The 12,611-nt window shown below is 53.2% G+C and overlaps 9 non-coding genes and 13 pseudogenes across 9 annotated transcripts; all 22 read left to right on the forward strand.

Annotated features, from left to right (window-relative positions):
- The first annotated feature begins 60 nt into the window (after positions 1-60).
- On the forward strand, positions 61-179 carry LOC135602904 (5S ribosomal RNA; annotated as a pseudogene).
- Positions 180-529: 350 nt separating this feature from the next.
- On the forward strand, positions 530-648 carry LOC135603879 (5S ribosomal RNA; annotated as a pseudogene).
- Positions 649-998: 350 nt separating this feature from the next.
- LOC135599662 (5S ribosomal RNA) lies at positions 999-1,117 on the forward strand. Its single transcript, XR_010482009.1, has one exon. It is a non-coding gene; the product is annotated as a 5S ribosomal RNA (ribosomal RNA).
- A 350-nt stretch (positions 1,118-1,467) lies between these two features.
- Positions 1,468-1,586, forward strand: LOC135602639 (5S ribosomal RNA; annotated as a pseudogene).
- Positions 1,587-1,936: 350 nt separating this feature from the next.
- On the forward strand, positions 1,937-2,055 carry LOC135602838 (5S ribosomal RNA; annotated as a pseudogene).
- A 350-nt stretch (positions 2,056-2,405) lies between these two features.
- Positions 2,406-2,524, forward strand: LOC135604219 (5S ribosomal RNA; annotated as a pseudogene).
- Positions 2,525-2,874: 350 nt separating this feature from the next.
- On the forward strand, positions 2,875-2,993 carry LOC135603148 (5S ribosomal RNA; annotated as a pseudogene).
- A 350-nt stretch (positions 2,994-3,343) lies between these two features.
- LOC135600853 (5S ribosomal RNA) lies at positions 3,344-3,462 on the forward strand. The gene has a single exon (XR_010483165.1). It is a non-coding gene; the product is annotated as a 5S ribosomal RNA (ribosomal RNA).
- Positions 3,463-3,812: 350 nt separating this feature from the next.
- On the forward strand, positions 3,813-3,931 carry LOC135602895 (5S ribosomal RNA; annotated as a pseudogene).
- Positions 3,932-4,281: 350 nt separating this feature from the next.
- LOC135601173 (5S ribosomal RNA) lies at positions 4,282-4,400 on the forward strand. The gene has a single exon (XR_010483475.1). It is a non-coding gene; the product is annotated as a 5S ribosomal RNA (ribosomal RNA).
- Positions 4,401-4,750: 350 nt separating this feature from the next.
- Positions 4,751-4,869, forward strand: LOC135603457 (5S ribosomal RNA; annotated as a pseudogene).
- Positions 4,870-5,219: 350 nt separating this feature from the next.
- On the forward strand, positions 5,220-5,338 carry LOC135599708 (5S ribosomal RNA). The gene has a single exon (XR_010482053.1). It is a non-coding gene; the product is annotated as a 5S ribosomal RNA (ribosomal RNA).
- A 350-nt stretch (positions 5,339-5,688) lies between these two features.
- On the forward strand, positions 5,689-5,807 carry LOC135603225 (5S ribosomal RNA; annotated as a pseudogene).
- A 350-nt stretch (positions 5,808-6,157) lies between these two features.
- LOC135599591 (5S ribosomal RNA) lies at positions 6,158-6,276 on the forward strand. Its single transcript, XR_010481940.1, has one exon. It is a non-coding gene; the product is annotated as a 5S ribosomal RNA (ribosomal RNA).
- A 350-nt stretch (positions 6,277-6,626) lies between these two features.
- LOC135602722 (5S ribosomal RNA) lies at positions 6,627-6,745 on the forward strand (annotated as a pseudogene).
- Positions 6,746-7,095: 350 nt separating this feature from the next.
- LOC135603502 (5S ribosomal RNA) lies at positions 7,096-7,214 on the forward strand (annotated as a pseudogene).
- A 2,515-nt stretch (positions 7,215-9,729) lies between these two features.
- LOC135602967 (5S ribosomal RNA) lies at positions 9,730-9,848 on the forward strand (annotated as a pseudogene).
- Positions 9,849-10,198: 350 nt separating this feature from the next.
- Positions 10,199-10,317, forward strand: LOC135604350 (5S ribosomal RNA; annotated as a pseudogene).
- A 350-nt stretch (positions 10,318-10,667) lies between these two features.
- LOC135601497 (5S ribosomal RNA) lies at positions 10,668-10,786 on the forward strand. The gene has a single exon (XR_010483789.1). It is a non-coding gene; the product is annotated as a 5S ribosomal RNA (ribosomal RNA).
- Positions 10,787-11,136: 350 nt separating this feature from the next.
- On the forward strand, positions 11,137-11,255 carry LOC135601185 (5S ribosomal RNA). Its single transcript, XR_010483487.1, has one exon. It is a non-coding gene; the product is annotated as a 5S ribosomal RNA (ribosomal RNA).
- A 350-nt stretch (positions 11,256-11,605) lies between these two features.
- Positions 11,606-11,724, forward strand: LOC135601323 (5S ribosomal RNA). Its single transcript, XR_010483618.1, has one exon. It is a non-coding gene; the product is annotated as a 5S ribosomal RNA (ribosomal RNA).
- Positions 11,725-12,074: 350 nt separating this feature from the next.
- On the forward strand, positions 12,075-12,193 carry LOC135600612 (5S ribosomal RNA). Its single transcript, XR_010482930.1, has one exon. It is a non-coding gene; the product is annotated as a 5S ribosomal RNA (ribosomal RNA).
- The last annotated feature ends 418 nt before the right edge of the window (positions 12,194-12,611 follow it).

The following is a 12,611-nucleotide window of genomic DNA, read 5'->3' on the forward strand; positions in this document are numbered from 1 at the left end:
TCCGGACGTTGATGCGCCGACCGCGACGAGCACATAGGCGAGGGACGAAGCACGCGAAACGGGTGCGATAATGCCAGTACTAAATCACCAGATCCTATCAAAACACCGAAGTTAAGCGTGCTTGGGCCAGAGTAGTACTACAATGGGTGACCCCCTGGGAAGTCCTCGTGTTGCACTCCTTTTTGCATCCCAGGATACGAAACATCTCCCGTAGAGCTCTGAGACGATTGTTTTGGGGTTGAAAATTTGTTGTGACCGCTACGCAGTCAGTATCGAGGGGCTCGGAGAGAGCTTTCCGGATTGGGGTCGCAATAGTGATTCCGAGATTGTTCTAGAAAGTGCCGATGGTTTCGGCACGTGCTTGCTGTGATCGATACGCAGTCGTCGGGCTAGGGCTCGGAGAGAGCTTACAATAGGGATTTCGTGAACGTTCGAGAAAGCGACGACGGTTTCGTGACGGGCAAGAGGCTCCGGACGTTGATGCGCCGACCGCGACGAGCACATAGGCGAGGGACGAAGCACGCGAAACGGGTGTGATAATGCCAGCACTAAATCACTAGATCCCATCAAAACACCGAAGTTAACCGTGCTTGGGCCAGAGTAGTACTACGATGGGTGACCCCCAAGGAAGTCCTCGTGTTGCACTCCTTTTTGCATCCCAGGATACGAAACATCTCCCATAGAGCTCCGAGACGATTGTTTTGGGGCTGGAAATTTGCTATGACCACTACGCAGTCAGTATCGAGGGGCTCGGAGAGAGCATTCCGGATTGGGGTCGCAATAGCGATTCCGAGATCGTTCTAGAAAGTGCCGATGGTTTCGGCACGTGCTTGCCGTGATCGATACGCAGTCGTCGGGCTAGGGCTCGGAGAGAGCTTGCAATAGGGATTTCGTGAACGTTCGAGAAAGCGTCGACGGTTTCGTGACGGGCAAGAGGCTCCGGACGTTGATACGCCGACCGCGACGTGCACATAGGCGAGGGACGAAGCACGCGAAACGGGTGCGATAATGCCAGCACTAAATCACCGGATCCCATCAAAACTCCGAAGTTAAGTGTGCTTGGGCCAGAGTAGTACTACGTTGGGTGACCCCCTGGGAAGTCCTCGTGTTGCACTCCTTTTTGCATCCCGGGATACGAAACATCTCCCGTAGAGCTCTGAGACGATTGTTTTGGGGTTGGAAATTTGCTGTGACCGCTACGCAGTCAGTATCGAGGGGCTCGGAGAGAGCTTTTCGGATTGGGGTCGCAATAGCGATTTCGAGATCGTTCTAGAAAGTGCCGATGGTTTCGGCACGTGCTTGCCGTGATCGATATGCAGTCGTCGGGCTAGGGCTCAGAGAGAGCTTGCAATAGGGATTTCGTGAACGTTCGAGAAAGCGACGATGGTTTCGTGACGGGCAAGAGGCTCCAGACGTTGATGCGCCGAACGCGACGAGCACATAGGCGAGGGACGAAGCACGCGAAACGGGTGCGATAATGCCAGTACTAAATCACCGGATCCTATCAAAACACCGAAGTTAAGCATGCTTGGGCCAGAGTAGTACTACGATGGGTGACCCCCTGGGAAGTCCTCGTGTTGCACTCCTTTTTGCATCCCGGGATACGAAACATCTCCCGTAGAGCTCGGAGACGATTGTTTTGGGGTTGGAAATTTGCTGTGACAGCTACGCAGTCAGTATCGAGGGGCTCGGAGAGAGCTTTCCGGATTGGGGTCGCAATAGCGATTCCGAGATCGTTCTAGAAAGTGCCGATGGTTTCGGCATGTGCTTGCCGTCATCGATACGCAGTCGTCGGGCTAGGGCTCGGAGAGAGCTTGCAATAGGGATTTCGTGAACGTTCGACAAAGCGACGACGGTTTCGTGACGGGCAAGAGGCTCCGGACGTTGATACGCCGACCTTGACGAGCACATAGGCGAGGGACGAAGCACGCGAAACGGGTGCGATAATGCCAGCACTAAATCATCAGATCCCATCAAAACACCGAAGTTAAGCGTGCTTGGGCCAGAGTAGTACTACGATGGGTGACCCCCTGGAAAGTCCTCGTGTTGCACTCCTTTTTGCATCCCGTGATACGAAACATCTCCCGTAGAGCTCCGAGACGATTGTTTTGGGGTTGGAAATTTGCTGTGACCGCTACGCAGTCAGTATCGAGGGGCTCGGAGACAGCTTTCCGGATTGGGGTCGCAATAGCGATTCCGAGATCGTTCTAGAAAGTGCCGATGGTTTCGGCACGCGCTTGCCGTGACCGATACGCAGTCGTCGGGCTAGGGCTCGGAGAGAGCTTGCCATAGGGATTTCGTGAACGTACGAGAAAGCGACGACGGTTTCGTGACGGGCAAGAGGCTCCGGAAGTTGATGCGCCGACCGCGACGAGCACATAGGCGAGGGACGAAGCACGCGAAACGGGTGCGATAATGCCAGTACTAAATCACCAGATCCTATCAAAACACCGAAATTAAGCATGCTTGGGCCAGAGTAGTACTACGATGGGTGACCCCCTGGGAAGTCCTCGTGTTGCACTCCTTTTTGCATCCCGGGATACGAAACATCTCCCGTAGAGCTCTGAGACGATTGTTTTGGGGTTGGAAATTTGCTGTGACCGCTACGTAGTCAGTATCGAGGGGCTCGGAGAGAGCTTTCCGGATTGGGGTCGCAATAGCGATTCCGAGATCGTTCTAGAAAGTGCCGATGGTTTCGGCACGTGCTTGCCGTGATCGATATGCAGTCGTCGGGATAGGGCTCGGAGAGAGCTTGCAATAGGGATTTCGTGAACGTTCGAGAAAGCGACGATGGTTTCGTGACGGGCAAGAGGCTCCGGACGTTGATGCGCCGACCGCGACGAGCACATAGGCGAGGGACGAAGCACGCGAAACGGGTGCGATAATGCCAGTACTAAATCACCGGATCTTATCAAAACACCGAAGTTAAGCATGCTTGGGCCAGAGTAGTACTACGATGGGTGACCCCCTGGGAAGTCCTCGTGTTGCACTCCTTTTTGCATCCCGGGATACGAAACATCTCCCGTAGAGCTCGGAGACGATTGTTTTGGGGTTGGAAATTTGCTGTGACAGCTACGCAGTCAGTATCGAGGGGCTCGGAGAGAGCTTTCCGGATTGGGGTCGCAATAGCGATTCCGAGATCGTTCTAGAAAGTGCCGATGGTTTCGGCACGTGCTTGCCGTCATCGATACGCAGTCGTCGGGCTAGGGCTCGGAGAGAGCTTGCAATAGGGATTTCGTGAACGTTCGACAAAGCGACGACGGTTTCGTGACGGGCAAGAGGCTCCGGACGTTGATACGCCGACCTTGACGAGCACATAGGCGAGGGACGAAGCACGCGAAACGGGTGCGATAATGCCAGCACTAAATCACCAGATCCCATCAAAACACCGAAGTTAAGCGTGCTTGGGCCAGAGTAGTACTACGATGGGTGACCCCCTGGGAAGTCCTCGTGTTGCACTCCTTTTTGCATCCCGGGATACGAAACATCTCCCGTAGAGCTCCGAGACGATTGTTTTGGGGTTGGAAATTTGCTGTGACCGCTACGCAGTCAGTATCGAGGGGCTCGGAGAGAGCTTTCCGGATTGGGGTCGCAATAGCGATTCCGAGATCGTTCTAGAAAGTGCCGAGGGTTTCGGCACGTGCTTGCCGTGATCGATACGCAGTCGTCGGGCTAGGGCTCGGAGAGAGCTTGCAATAGGGATTTCGTGAACGTTCGAGAAAGCGACGACGGTTTCGTGATGGGCAAGAGGCTCCGGACGTTGATGCGCCGACCGCGACGAGCACATAGGCGAGGGACGAAGCACGCGAAACGGGTGTGATAATTCCAGCACTAAATCACTAGATCCCATCAAAACACCGAAGTTAAGCATGCTTGGGCCAGAGTAGTACTACGATGGGTGACCCCCTGGGAAGTCCTCGTGTTGCACTCCTTTTTGCATCCCGGGATACGAAACATCTCCCGTAGAGCTCCGAGACGATTGTTTTGGGGCTGGAAATTTGCTGTGACTGCTATGCAGTCACAATCGAGGGGCTCGGAGAGAGCTTTCCGGATTGGGGTCGCAATAGCGATTCCGAGATCGTTCTAGAAAGTGCCGATGGTTTCGGCACGCGCTTGCCGTGACCGATACGTAGTCGTCGAGCTAGGGCTCGGAGAGAGCTTGGAATAGGGATTTCGTGAACGTTCGAGAAAGCGTCGACGGTTTCGTGACGGGCAAGAGGCTCCGGACGTTGATACGCCGACCTCGACGTGCACATAGGCGAGGGACGAAGCACGCGAAACGGGTGCGATAATGCCAGCACTAAATCACCGGATCCCATCAAAACTCCGAAGTTAAGCGTGCTTGGGCCAGAGTAGTACTACGATGGGTGACCCCCTGGGAAGTCCTCGTATTGCACTCCTTTTTTCATCCCGGGATACGAAACATCTCCCGTAGAGCTCCGAGACGATTGTTTTGGGGTTGGAAATTTGCTGTGACCGCTACGCAGTCAGTATCGAGGGGCTCGGAGAGAGCTTTCCGGATTGGGGTCGCAATAGCGATTCCGAGATCGTTCTAGAAAGTGCCGATGGTTTCGGCACGCACTTGCCGTGACCGAGACGCAGTCGTCGGGCTAGGGCTCGGAGAGAGCTTGCCATAGGGATTTCGTGAACGTTCGAGAAAGCGACGACGGTTTCGTGACGGGCAAGAGGCTCCGGACGTTGATGCGCCGACCGCGACGAGCACATAGGCGAGGGACGAAGCACGCGAAACGGGTGCGATAATGCCAGTACTAAATCACCAGATCCTATCAAAACACCGAAGTTAAGCATGCTTGGGCCAGAGTAGTACTACGATGGGTGACCCCCTGGGAAGTCCTCGTGTTGCACTCCTTTTTGCATCCCGGGATACGAAACATCTCCCGTAGAGCTCCGAGACGATTGTTTTGGGGCTGGAAATTTGCTGTGACTGCTATGCAGTCACAATCGAGGGGCTCGGAGAGAGCTTTCCGGATTGGGGTCGCAATAGCGATTCCGAGATCGTTCTAGAAAGTGCCGATGGTTTCGGCACGCGCTTGCCGTGACCGATACGTAGTCGTCGAGCTAGGGCTCGGAGAGAGCTTGGAATAGGGATTTCGTGAACGTTCGAGAAAGCGTCGACGGTTTCGTGACGGGCAAGAGGCTCCGGACGTTGATACGCCGACCTCGACGTGCACATAGGCGAGGGACGAAGCACGCGAAACGGGTGCGATAATGCCAGCACTAAATCACCGGATCCCATCGAAACTCCGAAGTTAAACGTGCTTGGGCCAGAGTAGTACTACGATGGGTGACCCCCTGGGAAGTCCTCGTGTTGCACTCCTTTTTGCATTCCGGGATACGAAACATCTCCCGTAGAGCTCCGAGACGATTGTTTTGGGGTTGGAAATTTGCTGTGACCGCTATGCAGTCAGTATCGAGGGGCTCGGAGAGAGCGTTACGGATTGGGGTCGCAATAGCGATTCCGAGATCGTTCTAGAAAGTGCCGATGGTTTCGGCACGTGCTTGCCATGATCGATACGCAGTCATCGGGTTAGGGCTCGGAGAGAGCTTGCAATAGGGATTTCGTGAACGTTCGAGAAAGCAACGACGGTTTCGTGACGGGCAAGAGGCTCCGGACGTTGATGCGCCGACCGCGACGAGCACATAGGCGAGGGACGAAGCACGCGAAACGGGTGTGATAATTCTAGCACTAAATCACCAGATCCCATCAAAACACCGACGATAATCGTGCTTGGGCCAGAGTAGTACTACGATGGGTGACCCCCTGGGAAGTCCTCGTGTTGCACTCCTTTTTGCATCCCGGGATACGAAACATCTCCCATAGAGCTCCGAGACGATTGTTTTGGGGTTGGAAATTTGCTGTGACCACTACGCAGTCAGTATCGAGGGGCTCGGAGAGAGCTTTCCGGATTGGGGTCGCAATAGCGATTCCGAGATCGTTCTAGAAAGTGCCGATGGTTTCGGCACGCGCTTGCCGTGACCGATACGCAGTCGTCGGGCTAGGGCTCGGAGAGAGCTTGCAATAGGGATTTCGTGAACGTTCGAGAAAGCGTCGAAGGTTTCGTGACGGGCAAGAGGCTCCGGACGTTGATACGCCGACCGTGACGTGCACATAGGCGAGGGACGAAGCACGCGAAACGGGTGCGATAATGCCAGCACTAAATCACCGGATCCCATCAAAACTCCGAAGTTAAGCGTGCTTGGGCCAGAGTAGTACTACTATGGGTGACCCCCTGGGAAGTCCTCGTGTTGCACTCCTTTTTGCATCCCGGGATACGAAACATCTCCCGTAGAGCTCCGAGACGATTGTTTTGGGGTTGGAAATTTGCTGTGACCGCTACGCAGTCAGTATCGAGGGGCTCGGAGAGAGCTTTCCGGATTGGGGTCGCAATAGCGATTCCGAGATCGTTCTAGAAAGTGCCGAGGGTTTCGGCACGTGCTTGCCGTGATCGATACGCAGTCGTCGGGCTAGGGCTCGGAGAGAGCTTGCAATAGGGATTTCGTGAACGTTCGAGAAAGCGACGACGGTTTCGTGATGGGCAAGAGGCTCCGGACGTTGATGCGCCGACCGCGACGAGCACATAGGCGAGGGACGAAGCACGCGAAACGGGTGTGATAATTCCAGCACTAAATCACTAGATCCCATCAAAACACCGAAGTTAATCGTGCTTGGGCCAGAGTAGTACTACGATGGGTGACCCCCTGGGAAGTCCTCGTGTTGCACTCCTTTTTGCATCCCGGGATACGAAACATCTCCCATAGAGCTCCGAGACGATTGTTTTGGGGTTGGAAATTTGCTGTGACCACTACGCAGTCAGTATCGAGGGGCTCGGAGAGAGCTTTCCGGATTGGGGTCGCAATAGCGATTCCGAGATCGTTCTAGAAAGTGCCGATGGTTTCGGCACGTGCTTGCCGTGATCGATACGCAGTCGTCGGGCTAGGGCTCGGAGAGAGCTTGCAATAGGGATTTCATGAACGTTCGAGAAAGCGACGACGGTTTCGTGACGGGCAAGAGGCTCCGGACGTTGATGCGCCGACCGCGATGAGCACATAGGCGAGGGATGAAGCACGCGAAACGGGTGCGATAATGCCGGTACTAAATCACCAGATCCTATCAAAACACCGAAGTTAAGCATGCTTGGGCCAGAGTAGTACTACGATGGGTGACCCCCTGGGAAGTCCTCGTGTTGCACTCCTTTTTGCATCCCGGGATACGAAACATCTCCCGTAGAGCTCTGAGACGATTGTTTTGGGGTTGGAAATTTGCTGTGACCGCTACGCAGTCAGTATCGAGGGGCTCGGAGAGAGCTTTCCAGATTGGGGTCGCAATAGCGATTCCGAGATCGTTCTAGAAAGTGCCGATGGTTTCGGCACGTGCTTGCCGTGATCGATATGCAGTCGTCGGGCTAGGGCTCGGAGAGAGCTTGCAATAGGGATTTCGTGAACGTTCGAGAAAGCGACGACGGTTTCGTGACGGGCAAGAGGCTCCGGACGTTGATGCGTCGACCGCGACGAGTGTTAGGATCGAGAGCACTAAGAGGGGGGGGTGAATTAGTGCAGCGGATATTTTTCAGCGATTAAAACCAAAAGCTGCATTCGTTCGATAAAGACTATTTTGATACAAAAGCCGATTCTAAGATTACTTATGATTAAGTGCAGTTTACGTTTAAACACAGTTAGCGTCTAAACGCAGTTTGCGTCTAAATGCAGATTGCGTCTAAACTCAGATTGCGTCTAAGCACAGTTTGCGTCTTAGCGCAATTTGCGTCTTAGCGCAGATTGCGTCTAAGCGCAGATTGCGTCTAAACGCAGATTGCGTCTAACCGCAGATTGCGTCTAAACACAGTTTGCGTCTAGGAGCAGTTTAAGCAGAAGTATAAAGACAATGTGCTGCTGTTGTACAGCTCAAAAAGTAATCTGCAAAAAACAGATTTACGTCTAAACGCAGATTTACGTCTAGACGCAGATTTGCATCTAAACGCAGATTTACGTCTTAAACGCAGATTTGCGTCTGAACTTTGAAACTTGTTTGAATACTCGCAGAAGGCAGTATGCAGTTGAAATCAAGACGTAAACGAGAACTGAGATCTGATGAATGTGCGAGGAAAGCCGATTTACGTCTAAATGCAGTTTTACGTCTAAATGTTGAAACTCGTTCGTAAAATTACAGAGGACAGTTTGCAGTTATCACTAGGATCAAAATGTAAGTGTAAACTGCAAAGAAACTCGTTCGTAAAAGCACGGAAGACAGTTCTGCAGAATCAAACGTAAACGTAAACTGTAATGTACGAAAATACGAATTTACGTCTGAATGCAGATTCGGAAGAACAGCACTTAGAACTTGTTCGTGAAAGCGCAGAGAGCAGTAGTAATGAAGGAGGTTTGCAGTAATGATAAAGTGCTCAAAAATAAACGCAAACCAGAGATTTAGAGTGGTTCGGTCAGCCTTGACCTACTCCACTTTTGGCTTCCTCCACCGACGAGGTTGCCGACGTCAACTAGGGGCCTTCCTTCAATAGGCGAAGGCCAAACTTCCCTTTTACAGTTTCTCTCCTTTTGACAGGCTCAGGAGACAACCTTTACAGACCTTTCTCTCCTCACTTTACAACTGAAAACTTGAAGAACAGAAGGAGGAGACTTAAAGGCTTTACAACACTTTTGAGCTCTTAGAATCACAGAAAAGATCAAGATTTCGGTGTAGGTCTGTATGTTTTCAGTGCTGAATGGGTTGGGAATTTATAGGCCCCAACCCAATTCAAATTTGGAGCTCAAAACAATCAAATCCCGGAATTCTGGGATCAGGCGGTTGCACCTCTTGACTGGAGAGGTTGCACCGCCTGGCAGAGCTCGAAGACCGAGCTCAGGCGGTGCCACCTCTCTGCCAGGGAGGTTGCACCGCCCAGTCTTGCTCGAAGACTGAGCTCAGGCGGTGCCACCTCTCTGCCAGGGAGGTTGCACCGCCCAGTCTTGCTCGAAGACTGAGCTCAGGCGGTGCCACCTCTCTGCCAGGGAGGTTGCACCGCCCAGTCTTGCTCGAAGACTGAGCTCAGGCGGTACCACCTCCCGGCTGGAGAGGTTGCACCGCCCAGTCTCGCTGGGAAGCCTAGCCCAGGCGGTGCCACCTCCTGGCCTGGGCGGTTGCACCTCCTGGTGCAATCAGGGTCCGAATGGTTCATTCCATTCGGCCCAATTTCAATCTTTCAGGGGCCCAATTGCCCCAAGATTAAGCCAATGGGATCACCTCCCATTTTCCAACTTAATCAATGTGCTAACTACGATTAAATCTAAGACAACTTCTGCAGCTTTGCTTCGGTGCGTCAATCGCTCCTTCCGGCGAGTTTCCGGCGAACTTCCGTCGATCATCCGATGAACCCTCGGTGATGCTCCTGCGGACTTCCGGCAAACTCCTGGACTTTGCGACGATCCATTTGGCAAGTTCCGACGAGCTTCGCTTGGCAAGCTTCTGGACTTCTCGGATCTGTTCTCGCAGAACCTCCGACGACCGTCCGAACTTCCGTCGAACTCTCGAACTCCCAACGTGATCATGAACTTGACTCCGGCGCAACTCCTGCTGCTTGTCTATCTTTCATCGTAGTTAATCCTGCACACTTATCTCAACACATAGATTAGACAACAAATGACAATTGACTTCATCATCAAAATCCGAGATTCAACAACGAGCACATAGGCGAGGGACGAAGCACGCGAAACAGGTGTGATAATGCCAGCACTAAATCACCAGATCCCATCAAAACACCGAAGTTAACCGTGCTTGGGCCAGAGTAGTACTACGATGGGTGACCCCCTGGGAAGTCCTCGTGTTGCACTCCTTTTTGCATCCCGGGATACGAAACATCTCCCATAAAGCTCCGAGACGATTGTTTTGGGGTTGGAAATTTGCTGTGACCACTACGCAGTCAGTATCGTGGGGCTCGAAGAGAGCTTTCCGGATTGGGGTCGCAATAGCGATTCCGAGATCGTTCTAGAAAGTACCGATGGTTTCGGCACGTGCTTGCCGTGATCGATACGCAGTCGTCGGGCTAGGGCTCGGAGAGAGCTTGCAATAGGGATTTCATGAACGTTCGAGAAAGCGACGACGGTTTCGTGACGGGCAAGAGGCTCCGGACGTTGATGCGCCGACCGCGACGAGCACATAGGCGAGGGACGAAGCACGCGAAACGGGTGCGATAATGCAAGTACTAAATCACCAGATCCTATCAAAACACCGAAGTTAAGCATGCTTGGGCCAGAGTAGTACTACGATGGGTGACCCCCTGGGAAGTCCTCGTGTTGCACTCCTTTTTGCATCCCGGGATACGAAACATCTCCCGTAGAGCTCCGAGACGATTGTTTTGGGGCTGGAAATTTGCTGTGACTGCTACGCAGTCAGTATCGAGGGGCTCGGAGAGAGCTTTCCGGATTGGGGTCGCAATAGCGATTCCGAGATCGTTCTAGAAAGTGCCGATGGTTTCGGCACGTGCTTGCCGTGACCGATACGCAGTCGTCGGGCTAGGGCTCGGAGAGAGCTTGCAATAGGGATTTCGTGAACGTTAGAGAAAGCGTCGACGGTTTCGTGATGGGCAAGAGGCTCCGGACGTTGATACGCCGACCGCAACGTGCACAAAGGCGAGGGACGAAGCACGCGAAACGGGTGCGATAATGCCAGCACTAAATCACCGGATCCCATCAAAACTCCGAAGTTAAGCGTGCTTGGGCCAGAGTAGTACTACGATGGGTGACCCCCTGGGAAGTCCTCGTGTTGCACTCCTTTTTGCATCCCGGGATACGAAACATCTCCCGTAGAGCTCCGAGACGATTGTTTTGGGGCTGGAAATTTGCTGTGACCACTACGCAGTCAGTATCGAGGGGCTCGGAGAGAGCTTTCCGGATTGGGGTCGCAATAGCGATTCCGAGATCGTTCTAGAAAGTGCCAATGGTTTCGGCACGTGTTTGCCGTAATCGATACGCAGTCGTCGGGCTAGGGCTCGGAGAGAGCTTGCAATAGGGATTTCGTGAACGTTCGAGAAAGCGCCGACGGTTTGGTGACGGGCAAGAGGCTCCGGACGTTGATACGCCGAGCACGACGTGCACATAGGCGAGGGACGAAGCACGCGAAACGGGTGCGATAATGCCAGCACTAAATCACCAGATCCCATCAAAACTCCGAAGTTAAGCGTGCTTGGGCCAGAGTAGTACTACGATGGGTGACCCTTTGGGAAGTCCTCATGTTGCACTCCTTTTTGCATCCCGGGATACGAAACATCTCCCGTAGAGCTCTGAGACGATTGTTTTGGGGTCGGAAATTTGCTGTGACCGCTACGCAGTCAATATCGAGGGGCTCGGAGAGAGCTTTCCGGATTGGGGTCGCAATAGCGATTCCGAGATCGTTCTAGAAAGTGCCGATGGTTTCGGCACGTGGTTGCCGTGATCGATACGCAGTCGTCGGGCTAGGGCTCGGAGAGAGCTTGCAATAGGGATTTCGTGAACGTTCGAGAAAACGACGACGGTTTCGTGATGGGCAAGAGGCTTCGGACGTTGATGCGCCGACCGCGACGTGCACATAGGCGAGGGACGAAGCACGCGAAACGGGTGTGATAATGCCAGCACTAAATCACCAGATCCCATCAAAACACTGAAGTTAAGCGTGCTTGGACCAGAGTAGTACTACGATGGGTGACCCCCTGGGAAGTCCTCGTATTGCACTCCTTTTTGTATCCCGGGATACGAAACATCTCCCGTAGAGCTCCGAGACGATTGTTTTGGGGCTGGAAATTTGCTGTGACCGCTACGCTGTCAGTATCGAGGGGCTCGGAGAGAGCTTTCCGGATTGGGGTCGCAATAGCGATTCCGAGATCGTTCTAGAAAGTGCCGATGGAGTCGGCACGTGCTTGCCGTGATCGATACGCAGTCGTCGGGCTAGGGCACGGAGAGAGCTTGCAATAGGGATTTCGTGAACGTTCGACAAAGCGCCGACGGTTTTGTGACGGGCAAGAGGCTCCGGATGTTGATGTGCTGACCGCGACGTCCACATAGGCGAGGGACGAAGCTCGCGAAACGGGTGCGATAATGGCAGCACTAAATCACCGGATCCCATCACAACTCCGAAGTTAAGAGTGCTTGGGCCAGAGTAGTACTACGATGGGTGACCCCCTGGGAAGTCCTCGTGTTGCACTCCTTTTTGCATCCCGAGATACGAAACATCTCCCGTAGAGCTCCGAGACGATTGTTTTGGGGTTGGAAATTTGCTGTAACCGCTACGCAGTCTGTGTCGAGGGGCTCGGAGAGAGCTTTCCGGATTGGGGTCGCAATAGCGATTCCGAGATCGTTCTAGAAAGTGCCGATGGTTTCGGCACGTGCTTGCCGTGATCGATACGCAGTCGTCGGGCTAGGGCTCGGAGAGAGCTTGCAATAGGGATTTCGTGAACGTTCGAGAAAGCAACGACGGTTTCGTGACGGGCAAGAGGCTCCGGACGTTGATGCTGTTGAATCTCAGATTTTGATGATAAAATCAATTGATGGGTTATTTGATCTAATCCATATTATTGAGTTAAGTGTGCAGGATTAACTACGATAACCAGAAAACACAAAGCGAG

The sequence above is a fragment of the Musa acuminata genome, chromosome BXJ2-1, assembly GCF_036884655.1.
Source record: "Musa acuminata AAA Group cultivar baxijiao chromosome BXJ2-1, Cavendish_Baxijiao_AAA, whole genome shotgun sequence".
Classification (NCBI taxonomy): Eukaryota; Viridiplantae; Streptophyta; class Magnoliopsida; order Zingiberales; family Musaceae; genus Musa; species Musa acuminata.